Source organism: Pyrus communis, chromosome 14 (genome assembly GCF_963583255.1).
Source record: "Pyrus communis chromosome 14, drPyrComm1.1, whole genome shotgun sequence".
Taxonomy (NCBI): domain Eukaryota; kingdom Viridiplantae; phylum Streptophyta; class Magnoliopsida; order Rosales; family Rosaceae; genus Pyrus; species Pyrus communis.
Genome location: NC_084816.1, coordinates 17,081,863 through 17,094,211, shown reverse-complemented (window position 1 = coordinate 17,094,211; position 12,349 = coordinate 17,081,863). Strand labels below are relative to the sequence as shown.

Here is a 12,349-nt window from a genome sequence, read left to right as displayed (position 1 = left end):
TCCTAAGTATGCTTTGAACAACCATGCTCTGATACCAAACTGACATGGCACAACCTCGATATCCCCACATTCCAGGGTAGGCATGTGCTGGCCGATACGCGAGGGTGACAGAGACATTTTAAAACATGCATACGAATAAAATGTGTAATTAGAAAGAGATATAACAATGCAGAATCGTGTTCAGAGCATACAACTACTCGAGAATAATAAGAAAGAATTATAATAAAAGGTATGAAGAGAGGAATGGGGACTACACAGAGGAGGCTCGAAGATGCCTAAGTGGAATTGCCCTGACGCTGGGATCACATGCCTTGATTCTAACTCGTGAGAGGGCGTAAAATAGAAAAGGTGAGTGAACTAAAGTTTATAATAATACTAATAATAGGAAAACCATTTTCTTTATGAACATACTAACCCCCTGTTTTGAAAACATACATACATACATACATACATACATACATATATATACATACATATATATATATATACATATATATATATATATATATATATATATATATATATATGATACTATGTAGTAGTTTTTTTGAAAACCCTACATGCCTTGAAAACGTTTGTAAAATGAGTATGAGTAAAACAATGCTCAAGAATGGTGCCATCGCCGCCCGAAGGCAAATCCGTAAATCCTCAATACTGCACTCTTTATAGGGGTATCATAGTCGCTCAAAGGCAGTACATGTCCATCACCCAAAGGTGAAACTGTACGACACTGGGTTATGCTAGTAAAGAAACATGGTAGGCCCCATCACCCGAAGGTGAAGCTGTATGACTTCGGGTTACGCCGGAGAAGAAATATATAACATCACACACTGACACTAGCCATGGCTAGTGAAGCTGTCTGACACTGGTTTCATCAGTGAAGTTGGGGGTATGTCATCAATATCATCAACTCCTCATTCGCCCGAAGGCAGCACCTGTCCATCACCCGAAGGTGAAGCTGTATGACACTGGGTTACGCCAGCAAAGAACCATATACATAATCATCCTCAACCGTGTCCTATGGCCATAAACATCTATATACCCGTGTTGTGTGAATGTGTTGTATGACAACCTAGTAGATAAACACCGAAACCATATCTCAAAAACTCATATCAAATCCAGAGCTCAAAGCTCAAAGCCTTATCTCTTCAATCCATGACATAACATACCCATAAATTCGTAAAATAAATCATATTCGTATATCTCTAGAATTTCATGTACAAAAATCCAATCATTCATAATCTTTCGTAAAACATAAGTTTGATAAATCATAAATATTCCGTAAAAGCAATTTAAATAAATCATAAATATGAAAATTCGTAAAATGTATTATAAATCATGCTCCATTCATGAAATTTGCAATGCATACAAGCCTAATATTTTATAAAGTCATGCAAGTTTAGAAGGGGTCCACTCACATATATTTTGTTGCCCGAGAGCTGCTTGAACTAGTGAGGATGGATTCACTTCCCATTGATGCACCTAACCTCATATAGACATATAGAGACCATTCAGTAAAACTCCATTAAAATGATCGAATTTTGGAAAATGGACAGTGGATTCAGATTCGGCACTTTGAAAAACCTAAGGAGGGACCTCGGGTTCTTCCATGCTTGTGGCGGCGGCCAGGAAGGCCACACGCCGCCATGCACCGAGATGGGTCGTTGGAAAGTTCACCGAAAAAGTCATCGATACCACTATGGATGGCTGCGGAGCACAATACCTCCGGTGAAGGTGCGTGTTCTCCACGTGCCGGCCATGACAGCCTTCCACGTGCACCTACGGGCCAACTATGGAACATGGGTATCATATCCAGGTCGAACTGGGTTAAGGTTCCTGGGTTGGGCCTAAGGTTAGGGTTAATAGGTTTGGTTTTAGGCCAGGTTATTGAATTCGGATTGGGCCTGGTTTACATGGCCCAAGGTTTGGACCAGTTAATGGTTATGGGTCGGGTTAACCCAATCCAGTCGCGGGTCCGATTGTCGGTTTCTGGGCTGGTTTGGTCAGGATATGTTCCCGAGCTCCGATAGAGTTCAATCTTCCACCATTTGACTCCAAAATTACACCAAATTAAAGATGAACAGATGAAAGAGTTGAATCTACCTTACCCAAGTGAAATAGGTGGCTAGAGAGAGCTGAGAACCGCCTGCAAAATCACGGTCGTCGCTGGAAAATCAAATGAAGTATCCCCGAGTTGATTTCCGCGTTAGATCGTCATCAAAACATGTTTACAACTCAAAAATCGAATCAAAATGTCAAAGAGGAAGAGATCGCAGGTGTTCTTGAGTCTTACCTTGCCTGAAATATTTGAGAATTCATCGGAGTTCTCCATTCCTCTGTTTCTCCGGTTTGAGTGTGGTTCCGAGGGTTTAATTCAAATTCTTGGTCTCGAGGGATATATGGGACGAGCGAGGGTGATGGTGATGATAGTGATCTGAAGATGGTCTTGATGTGAGGCTCGACAAGGCTACTAGGAATGGGAGGTGGTGAGCTCAGAGAGAATGAGAGAGTTTTCTCGAGAGATACAAGGAGAAAGAAAGGGATGGAGAGTTCCAGAGAGAGACAAAGAGATCACAGGAGGGAAAGAATCACCAAGTGTCGCCACCCTAATGGTCCTTGATGGAGAAATATCTCCAATTGTAAAATTACCAAAACACCCTTTATCGTTTCGAGACTCGTAAAATTCTTGTCGTACCTCCAAATCTGATTCCGTGGTCCACGTGTTCGTAACAACGAGTACTACGAGAAAACGCTAAGGAAATGAATCTTCCGTGACACGACAAGGCGATCAACAAAAGTCAAGGTTTTTGCTTCGAAGGGCATTTTCGTAAATTAACACATTAAAATTATAAAAATTGTAAAATTTGGGGACGAGTCGCTACGAGCTTTGTACCTATCAATTGTCCCATCATTTTTTCTCTTAATTCTAAACACGCACTTACAACCTACAAGATTCTGAGAGGGGGAAGAAGGCACAATAGACCATGTACCAATGTTTAAAAGAGCATAATACTCTTCTTGCATTGCTTGTCTCCAGTAAACATGCTTATATGCTTGGAGATAAGTAGTAGAGACATGATCCTCAATGAGATGTTGTGGAATAGGATGCATGGTAGCTATGAAAGCTTTGGGGTTTAGAAATACTAGATTTAGATCTTGTTTGCATGGGATGAGTGTTAGAAGATTGAAATGGAGCTGGTGAAGTGATGGAGGGATAACATGTAATTTTGAAGATTGATTAGAAGACACAAAGGGTAACGCATATGCTTGTTGTGGATTGGAATGTGTTGTAGGCAATTGAGTTGAGGACAGGGATGGAGTTGGTGCCTGACTCTGGGAAAACGTTAGTGTGGTGGGAATAGAGGTGGGAACATAGGTAGGGGGTTGGCTAGGGACAGATTGGGGAACCAACTTGTTTAAATGGGAATGTTTGTTCATAAAAAAAACATGCCTAGATGTGTGAACTCTATTGGTTTGAGGATCAAGACACCAATAACCCTTGTGATTTAAGCTGTAACCAACAAAGACACAAAGTTTGCTTTTTAGTTCGAGGTTTGATGTGGCATAGGGTTTTAGCCAGGGAAAACAACTATATCCAAAAACCCTAAGAGTTGAGTAATATAGTGATTTCTTAAAAAGAGATTCCCAAGGAGAAGGCTGTGACATTGTAGGCATCATGTTCATCAAATATATAGCAGTATTGAACACTTCTACCCAATACACATGAGGAACCCCAAAAGCTGCTAAAAGTGTCCTAAAAGTCTCTACCAAATGTATGTGCTTGCGCTCAACACACCTATTTTGTTTAGGAGTGTGATGGCAGCTCAGTTGGTGTTGAATACCATGGTCTTTCAAGAATTGAGACATAGTATGATTGACAAACTCACCACCAGAATCAGAATGAATCGTAACAATATGAGTACTCAGCATATTTTCAACAATGGATTTGAAATGAACAAAGGTTTTGAACACATCTGATTTAAACTTTAGAGGTAAAGAACCAACAATACTTGGTGTAATCATCTACAAAGATTATGTAGTATCTATAGCAAGTGAGAGACGAGATAGGTGAAGGTTCCCCTATATCTGTATGTAATAGCTCTATAGGTTTACAAGTTGGACTGGAAACAAATACAAAGGAAAGCTTGAAGCTTTTGCCTAGTGCACAACTAGAACAAAAAGATTTCATAGTACCACTCATAATTGGAATACATGATTTAGAAGTCAGCTTATTTAAAATCTTTAAAGAAGGATGACCTAATCTTTGATGCCAAACCTCTGAAGATGCTTTAGTAAATGCAACATAGAGATGATGATGTCCAGTAGAGGGAAGAGAAGTAGAGAAAGGATAGAAACCATTTCTCACAAGGCCTCTAAAGAGCATCCTCTCCGAAGAAAGATCCTTCATAGTGAAGTGAAAAGGATATAGGTGAATTGAACACCAATTATCAAGACTAAACTGATTTGCAAAGGGCAAATTTTGATTTAAATGAGGCACATGCAAGACATTCTTAAGATTAAATTGATGAGTAGGAGTAGAGATGGTAGAAGAACCAAAATGTAAAATAGGCAAACCTTTGCCATCACCAATAAAGACTTGCTCAGGTCTAGTGTAAGCCTCTGGATTTTGCAGATTCGCCATGGAGTTTTCATATGAGAACTAGCACCGAAATCCAGCAGCCGAGTAGGTTGTGCAGATAAAGTGGTAGCAAGCAGATGATACCATATTGGGAAAATATCTTTTCAATGATGACAAATAATAAGATTACGCTTGGTATTTATACAATAGCGCACACGCTTGTGCTGCCAACTCATCCTAACTACCATAACAAACTTACCCTAGCTAATCACACCACTAACAACATATTACAACAGAATTAATCAAAGCTAAGTTTTATCTTTTACAAGAGAAATGTCCTTAATAGTATTTACAGTGTTCTTGTTCTCTATATTTCATCGCAATGTTAGTGTGTTATTGTTATTGAAATCGCCAATTTGATTAAAAGAGTCTATAGTTAGTAATACGTTAGGTAGTTTTTTTTTTTCCCTCCTTTCAATTATCTGGAATTATTGTGTATGTTCTGAAAAAATCAAAATTGATATTCACTACGGTTTTTAATATATTTTTAAAGAAGAACTCTTTGGACACCAAGGAGAAGTCAGAGTTGTGTTATTTAAGAAAAGGTTTACTAACATGTTAGCAAATTTGGAATGACAGGGCTCCCGCGGGTTTTGTTATTCGAGATGAGGATGGGAACCCCAAGATTGCAGGTGCTCTTAATCTGGGAGATAACACAATTACGGTTGCCGAAGCTTTGGCTCTTAGCGAGGCTGTGCTCGGCAAAGCGTAAGAAGATGATGCACATTATTGTGGAAGGAGACTCCAAACTAATCATCGAGGCTGTTCAGGGGTTTTGTGAAATGCCGTGGAGGGTTAAGATTATTCTTGAGGATGTCAGAAGGATGGTGGATTTCTTCCTGGAAGTCCGATGGTCTCACATTTATAGGGAAACTAATTTTTTTTCGCTCATGCTCTTGCTTCTATCGGTAGGGATGTTCAAAATTGTGGAAACATTCCATATCGACCGTATCTTTAAGAAAAGAAGAGTTTAAATATCTCAATCCCTTTCAATATAATGCCGATACCTTTTGTGACAAAACCTCACATCTGACGGATTGTGCACTTTGTCATTACCAAGTTGGGGACAATATCAATGTTGTTGGATATGGGCCCTAAGCTTGTCTCTTTGATAATTCTACAAAAATTTACATGTTCGGAAGTCTTGTCTTTAGGGGATGGCTTTGCAAGCCTTATTTTTTCAGCAAAAAAAATAAAAAATAAAAAATAAAACTGGTGACACTACATTGCGGTTTGAATTCACTTTGAAGAATTAAGAGGTGTTTGCTTTCCAGAATCGCTTTGGAGGAGAAAGACTTGTGTAAGGCTTAACTTGTCATTCGATTATGCTGAGTAACACTATAACCCACTTAACACTTGACACATGTTAATTTTTAAGTATTATTTATTATTTATGATTAAATTAAAAGATTTCACAGTAAACACATTAGTTCTAATATAGGAAAAAATTAATATTCCTTGAGAATAGATTGAGGACATACAACAAGTTCTTTGTCTTTAACCCTACGCTGTTATATACAAGAAAAGAAATATGATTCAATACTTGTTTGTTTAGGAATTGTATTCATATTCAATGCATTTTAGTACCAATTCTAAATTAAAAGAGAAAAATGTAAACTTCTTAGCCTGCATATATAGTCAATTATACTGCATTCAAATCAGTCCGACACATTTTTCCTTACTTATTTATTTAACACATTTATCTGTTTAATTAGTTGCATAATTTTCTTTCAACCTTTACCAGGAAAATGGAGATTAGGAAGCTATGGAAATGCATTCTTAACTTCCGATTATTTAACCTACGGATGCTACCGTTCTACTTGGCATTGTAAACGCTATCATATTCGTCAACAATTTAAACTTATTTTAGATCCGTCAAGAACCAAGCGTCTCTTCGATTAATTTAATCATAATTCGATAATAATAAGAAAATTATTGGATCATATAGAACGGAAGAACTTGCTGACGAATCTGAATGTCCTTAATCTTTTTCATGGAACTCTGAAGGAGATAAGTTTATAATTTAATTGTTTATTTTTCTTATTTAGAACTATTGTATTTATTCTGAAATCTTTTAGTTTAAATTATAAATAAGAAATAATACTTATATTAACACGTCAAATTTTAATTTAAGTGAATTTTAGTGCAACTTAGCATAATTCAACGACAAGCAATACAAGTTTTTCACCTTTTGGATGCTTTGAAATACTACGTAGTGTCTAAGCATAGTCGGTTGAAAAACTTCTTAAAACCAATTAACCATACCATGTGTTTAGATTTCCGACAGATTTGGGATTAGGCAGCACATTTTTATGGCTTAGGACGTTGTTTACGAGTATTTCGAATAAGGATTAAGACTGTAATTAGTAACTAATTAAAAAACGTACAAATGAAATCACTACCAAGAAAATAGCATGGGATTTTATTTTGTGATTTACCGAACTGGTAATTTGAAACCTAATAGAACTCTTACTTTACCACAACGCGGTGGCGTGTTTTGAGCGTGATTTTAGGGTGTTGATCTATATATTAGCATTTGGAGTGGAAGGACTAAAGGCAATCATCAAACCCACTTCAGAGAAACACATCGATTCTGAGTACTGAAACCCTAACCAAGAAAAAACCTCTATCTCCGCAGCCTCCTGCCCTACTCGTTTTTTTTTCTCCACATTCTTAAATCTCTTATTCTCAGGAAAGCGGAAGCAAGAAATATATATGGCACCTGCTAATGACATTCCAGTAGGATACAAGTTTCATCCAAGAGACGAGGAGTTAGTGGGATATTATCTTCACAACAAGGTTCGCGGCGCACCCTTTAGGGATGAGAATGTTATCCCCAATATCGATCTTTATGGTAGCATGGAGGCCAGAGATATATGGAATAACAATGGCGGACAAGATTTAGGAGACGATGAAGACCTTTACTTCTTTACCAAACTGAAGCCAGCGAGCACCAAAGGTACGGGTTCGCGCGTGGCTTGCACTATAGGGTCTGGGACGTGGCATGGACAGAACAAAGGGAGTGAAGTCAAAGATCCGAAGACTAAGAAGACGATAGGTTGGTGGAAAAGGTTTACATATGCGAATACTAAATATCCTCAAGAAAACGGTTGCTGGATTATGCACGAGTTTCGCCTTGACCGTAAACTGGCCATGCGCATTAAATCAAATTCAAGAACTAGTGATGGTGATGAATATATCGTCTGCCGGGTTCGAAAGAATTATGATAGAAAGAGAAAGGCAGATGATCATGAGCAGACTCGAGTAGTGGAATCCCAAAGAAACAAGATTCAAAGGAAATTTGAGAATATTGATGAATCTTATGCTACTCCCCCGTCTTCTGAGGTTGTTGACAAGGTTAATACCGATCATTGCCCTCAGCAGCAACAGCCACAACAAGAGCAACAGACTAATCTTAATGCCAATAGTACAAGTAGTAGTATTGGTGTGACTAATGTGGATCGGCAAAAATACGACTACTATGAGGATCATCCAAAATATTATGAGCCACAGAATAGTCACGTTAGTCTCATATCTTCAGTGGTTGTTGAGGTTAATGTTGATCCATACTATAATCAGCAGCAGCTACAGCTTTGTAATGTTACCAAGTTTCCACAATACTACTATGATTCACAGGAACCAATAGCGAGGCCAGATGATTTCGTTGCAGAAGCAGCATGTCCAACTATGCCCTCTTCACTAGGTATGGCTAACCAAGAAGAGTATCTTCAGCACAATGGTTTTGTGAATAACAGGACGGACTTGCCACTGTATGACTACTCCAGTACACAAGACCCAAGTAGTGGTACTGTTTTCTGTCATTATGATCCGCCGCAGACTGCTACGACTGGGTTCGCTAATCAGCCACACCACATTGTTACACAAGACCAGCCAAACTACTTTGTTGCCGATCCCACCGTGGCTTCTTCACTTGCAAGTCCAGCCAATATAGATCAGAATCATCCGATCATGAGTGACAAGAATCAGCATCCACTTCTCAATTTGACTACTCACAATTTTATGAAGCTGACGGTGATGACATCATGATAGACTTGGACGACCTTTGGAATAAAATGGCTCAACCTGGTGCAGTTCTTTAGTTAATTTGCTTTATGTAGATTTTGTTGAGAGTTGTCCCACATCGGTGAGGGACAAGGTTTGCTATGTGCTTATATGGTCTTGGGCTACTCCCCATATTGCCAATTGGTTTTATGGTGGAACCTCAATTTCATCATGGTATCAGAGCGGGTTGTCCTCGTGTGAAGCCAAACGGCCACACGCGCTCCACGTCACCCAGTTGTTGTCCACGTGTAGGCTTGAAAATCCGCCACACGTGCGGGGGCGTGTTGAGAGTTGTCCCACATCGGTGAGGGACAAGGTTTGCTATGTGCTTATATGATCTTGGGCTACTCCTCATATTGCCAATTGGTTTTATGGTGGAACCTCAATTTCATCATGGTATCAGAGCGGGTTGTCCTCGTGTGAAGCCAAACGGCCACACGCGCTCCACGTCACCCAGTTGTTGTCCACGTGTAGGCTTGAAAATCCGCCACACGTGCGGGGGCGTGTTGAGAGTTGTCCCACATCGGTGAGGGACAAGGTTTGCTATGTGCTTATATGGTCTTGGGCTACTCCCCATATTGCCAATTGGTTTTATGGTGGAACTTCAATTTCATCAGATTTACTGATAAAGTATGATTTGGTTAGTAACTAATATTGTTTACTAGTCCCTTTTTATGTAGAAAAATATATGTTACTTTTTTGATAAACGTCTGAATCTAATGTAACAATGTTCTTATTTCATACTACAAATCCTATCATTTTACTCTCCGAAACTTTCCCTTTTCTATTCATGCATGTATGGGAAGATCTTAGGTAAAAAGAAAAATAAAAGCTATTTAACAGTGAATTTATTTAGTTCCGAAAACTAAAGAACAGATGGGAAAGTGATAAAAAGTATCATTAACAATTCCTTTCCTTTGTTTTTGTTTGTCCATCAACACATTTCCTAAAGTTTTGGAAATGAAACCAATTTAGCTTAAAATTCATAATTTCTGTTAGTGTTTGATTATATTCTGCCTTGAGGTTGGAGGGTGGCGGAGGACAATACAGTTGGGTACGAAGCTTCACAACGGGAGATTTTTTAGTATGACTAGCACACAAAGTGGTATACCACGTGTTACTATACAAATGGTGGGATATACATGTTAAAAAATTAATAACTTAAAAAATAATATTTCCCACCACTTACATAAAAACACGTGGTGTACCATCCGTATTCCCGTCACAATTAAAATTTTCTCCTTCACAACATCTTGTGCTCGTCATATATTCGTTCGGCTAATGCGGTGGCTAAAAAATTGGTCAATTTGGTCTGGTATTATTATGTTGATTTTGTTAGTTTAAGGCTACACCAAATTTAATCTGGAGTGCTTTCATTGAGGATTGAAATCTTGCTTGATGATTCAAATAATACCAACATCGTCCCGTATAAAAAAATGTGTATACAAATATGTATCGAATAACATTTGTACATATAACAATCTTATGATTTACCCAGGAGCAGTGGATGGTATCGAGCAAATGATAGATTGATCTATACTACTAAATTAAACACTTTGCACGACGAGGGAGCCTTTGTTGCGCAAAACATTTTGAGATCACATAAAACCTATGGCGACACACAAATCGTTGCGCAGAATTTGTCTCGCAAAGGTCGTGAAAAAAGACCTTGTGTGACGAAGAAGTGCAAATTCGTCACACATCTAAAAGATTGTGTGACGCTTTAGTACTCGTCGTGCGAAAGTTATCCAGACAAAGGCTTTCGTCGTACGATATAAAAGGGTACAAGTGTACTTTGTGATGAGAAATTTCTGGGGACGTCAACAATTTGTCTCAAAAAAATTGTGCGACGAAACATGCAAGAGGCGCGTGGTTTTGTGCGACGAAAAATGGAAGACGCAAGTGGTAATGCGCAACGAAATATATAAGACATGCATGATTTTGTGTGACAACCAGTCGGCGTCATGCAAGTGTTTTAATAAAAAAAATACTAAATAGAATAAAAGGAAAATTATAAATAAATAAAAAATATTTCATACAAATGACAAAAAAAAAAAAAAAAAACAAATTAATGAGTAAAAATTTATTTATAATATAAATAAAAATGTACATACACATACAAAGTTTTAAAAGAAAACAGGAACAAGACTATGAAAAAAAAACGCAATAATCTATAGGCAAGTCGTTCGGAGGTGCTTGGTAATCTTGCTGCTGGTAAGGGGAAGGGTTGGGGACAAGGTCAGAGATCGACGTGCTTGATTGTTGTGTATACTTGGGGTGGACGGGCTCTGAGGGTGATGGTGCAGAAAAACTAGTGAAACGTATTCTGGAGGAACTGAGGGCTTGTACAAGCATTGACATTTGAGACTTATACGATGCCAGCTCACTCCTCAAGCCAGCGACTTCCTGCGTCAAAGTCGTAACCTTGCCCTTCTACTGCGAGGATGAAGAGGCTCCACTCTCCCACCGCCTGGCATTTCCCATCCCCCGACAATGTCCCTGGCCTCTGATTGAAAGTTTGGTCCAACGTCTCTATTAGGATGTGAAACCCCGCATCCTCAGGGGGATCCACAGACTCCATCGGTGTGTCCGAGAAAAGCTGGGAGGCAGACTCCTGAAGCACTGACTGACCCTTCTCCACCATAGTTGCATGTGGAAAAAAACATGGATTATTAATAGAAAACAATTTGAAATAATTAGTTTAAATCTTTAATGCATAAGAAATTACTTACATGAAGGGACTTAGTCAACTCATCCCCAGCTGAACATAAACGTCAGCAAAGATGTCAATCTCCGGCAATTTTGAACCCTCATGAAATAGAAAAAGATCAGAAAAATGTTAGTACCAAAAAAAAAATTTATTAGCGACATTTTAAAATTGGAAATGAAAGCTGTAATATATACCTTCCACCGCCCCTCCATCCTATAGGAGAAAGGCCTCGAACCCGAATGGTGAAGAAGAGTCTTCTCTTCCCAATCGATCTTGTTCACCTTCATCTTCTTCTGTTATACAAAAAAATAAACATATTAGTTGTAATGCTTCAAGAAAATAATAATAAATAATAATAAACATTAGTAGAAAAAAAAAATAAAAAAAAAAAGTAAAATGAAAGAAGTCGTAATTAAAAAACGCACCATATAGCCTGGCTCTTGAAAATGATCGCAGAGCCAAACCCAACTATCTTCTTGGTCCTCAAACTCCTTCGGGCAACCCTCCTCGAGAATAACCTGTAGATCATCAAACTGCTCGAAATACTGGTGCAGGTCATTCTTCCACTGCTTGTAGCGTTCGAAGAAGAGCCGATTAAGGTACACAAACATGTCCTCGTGATGTCATTGAAATTGTAGTTTGTCTGCAATGTAACAAATATTACGAAAGTATTAGTAATAAAAGACATTATTAAATATAAATATATAAAGTTTACATGAAAAGCATTAAAAGGGCGATGATACTTACTAACAAATGATTGCACACCGTGTTCTTCACCTCCTCCGGCATCACCTTCCAAGACTTCCACCGTATAGGGCAAAAGGTCCGTACGACGTGCCCAATGTCGTGGACCAATGCACTATGCTGGTCCGACATGGGTGTTGTCTGATGTTGCTCATCGTATCCGATTGTGATACGACCGTTGGTCACCTCGGTGA

The 12,349-nt window shown here is 38.6% G+C and overlaps 1 long non-coding RNA gene across 1 annotated transcript; it reads right to left on the bottom strand.

Annotated features, from left to right (window-relative positions):
- Nucleotides 1-732: 732 nt before the first annotated feature.
- On the bottom strand, nucleotides 733-2,429 carry LOC137714783 (uncharacterized). The gene is made up of 3 exons (XR_011065463.1): nucleotides 2,294-2,429; nucleotides 2,109-2,146; nucleotides 733-1,482 (listed from the first exon to the last, which is right to left on the bottom strand). It is a non-coding gene; the product is annotated as an uncharacterized lncRNA (long non-coding RNA).
- Nucleotides 2,430-12,349: the final 9,920 nt, after the last annotated feature.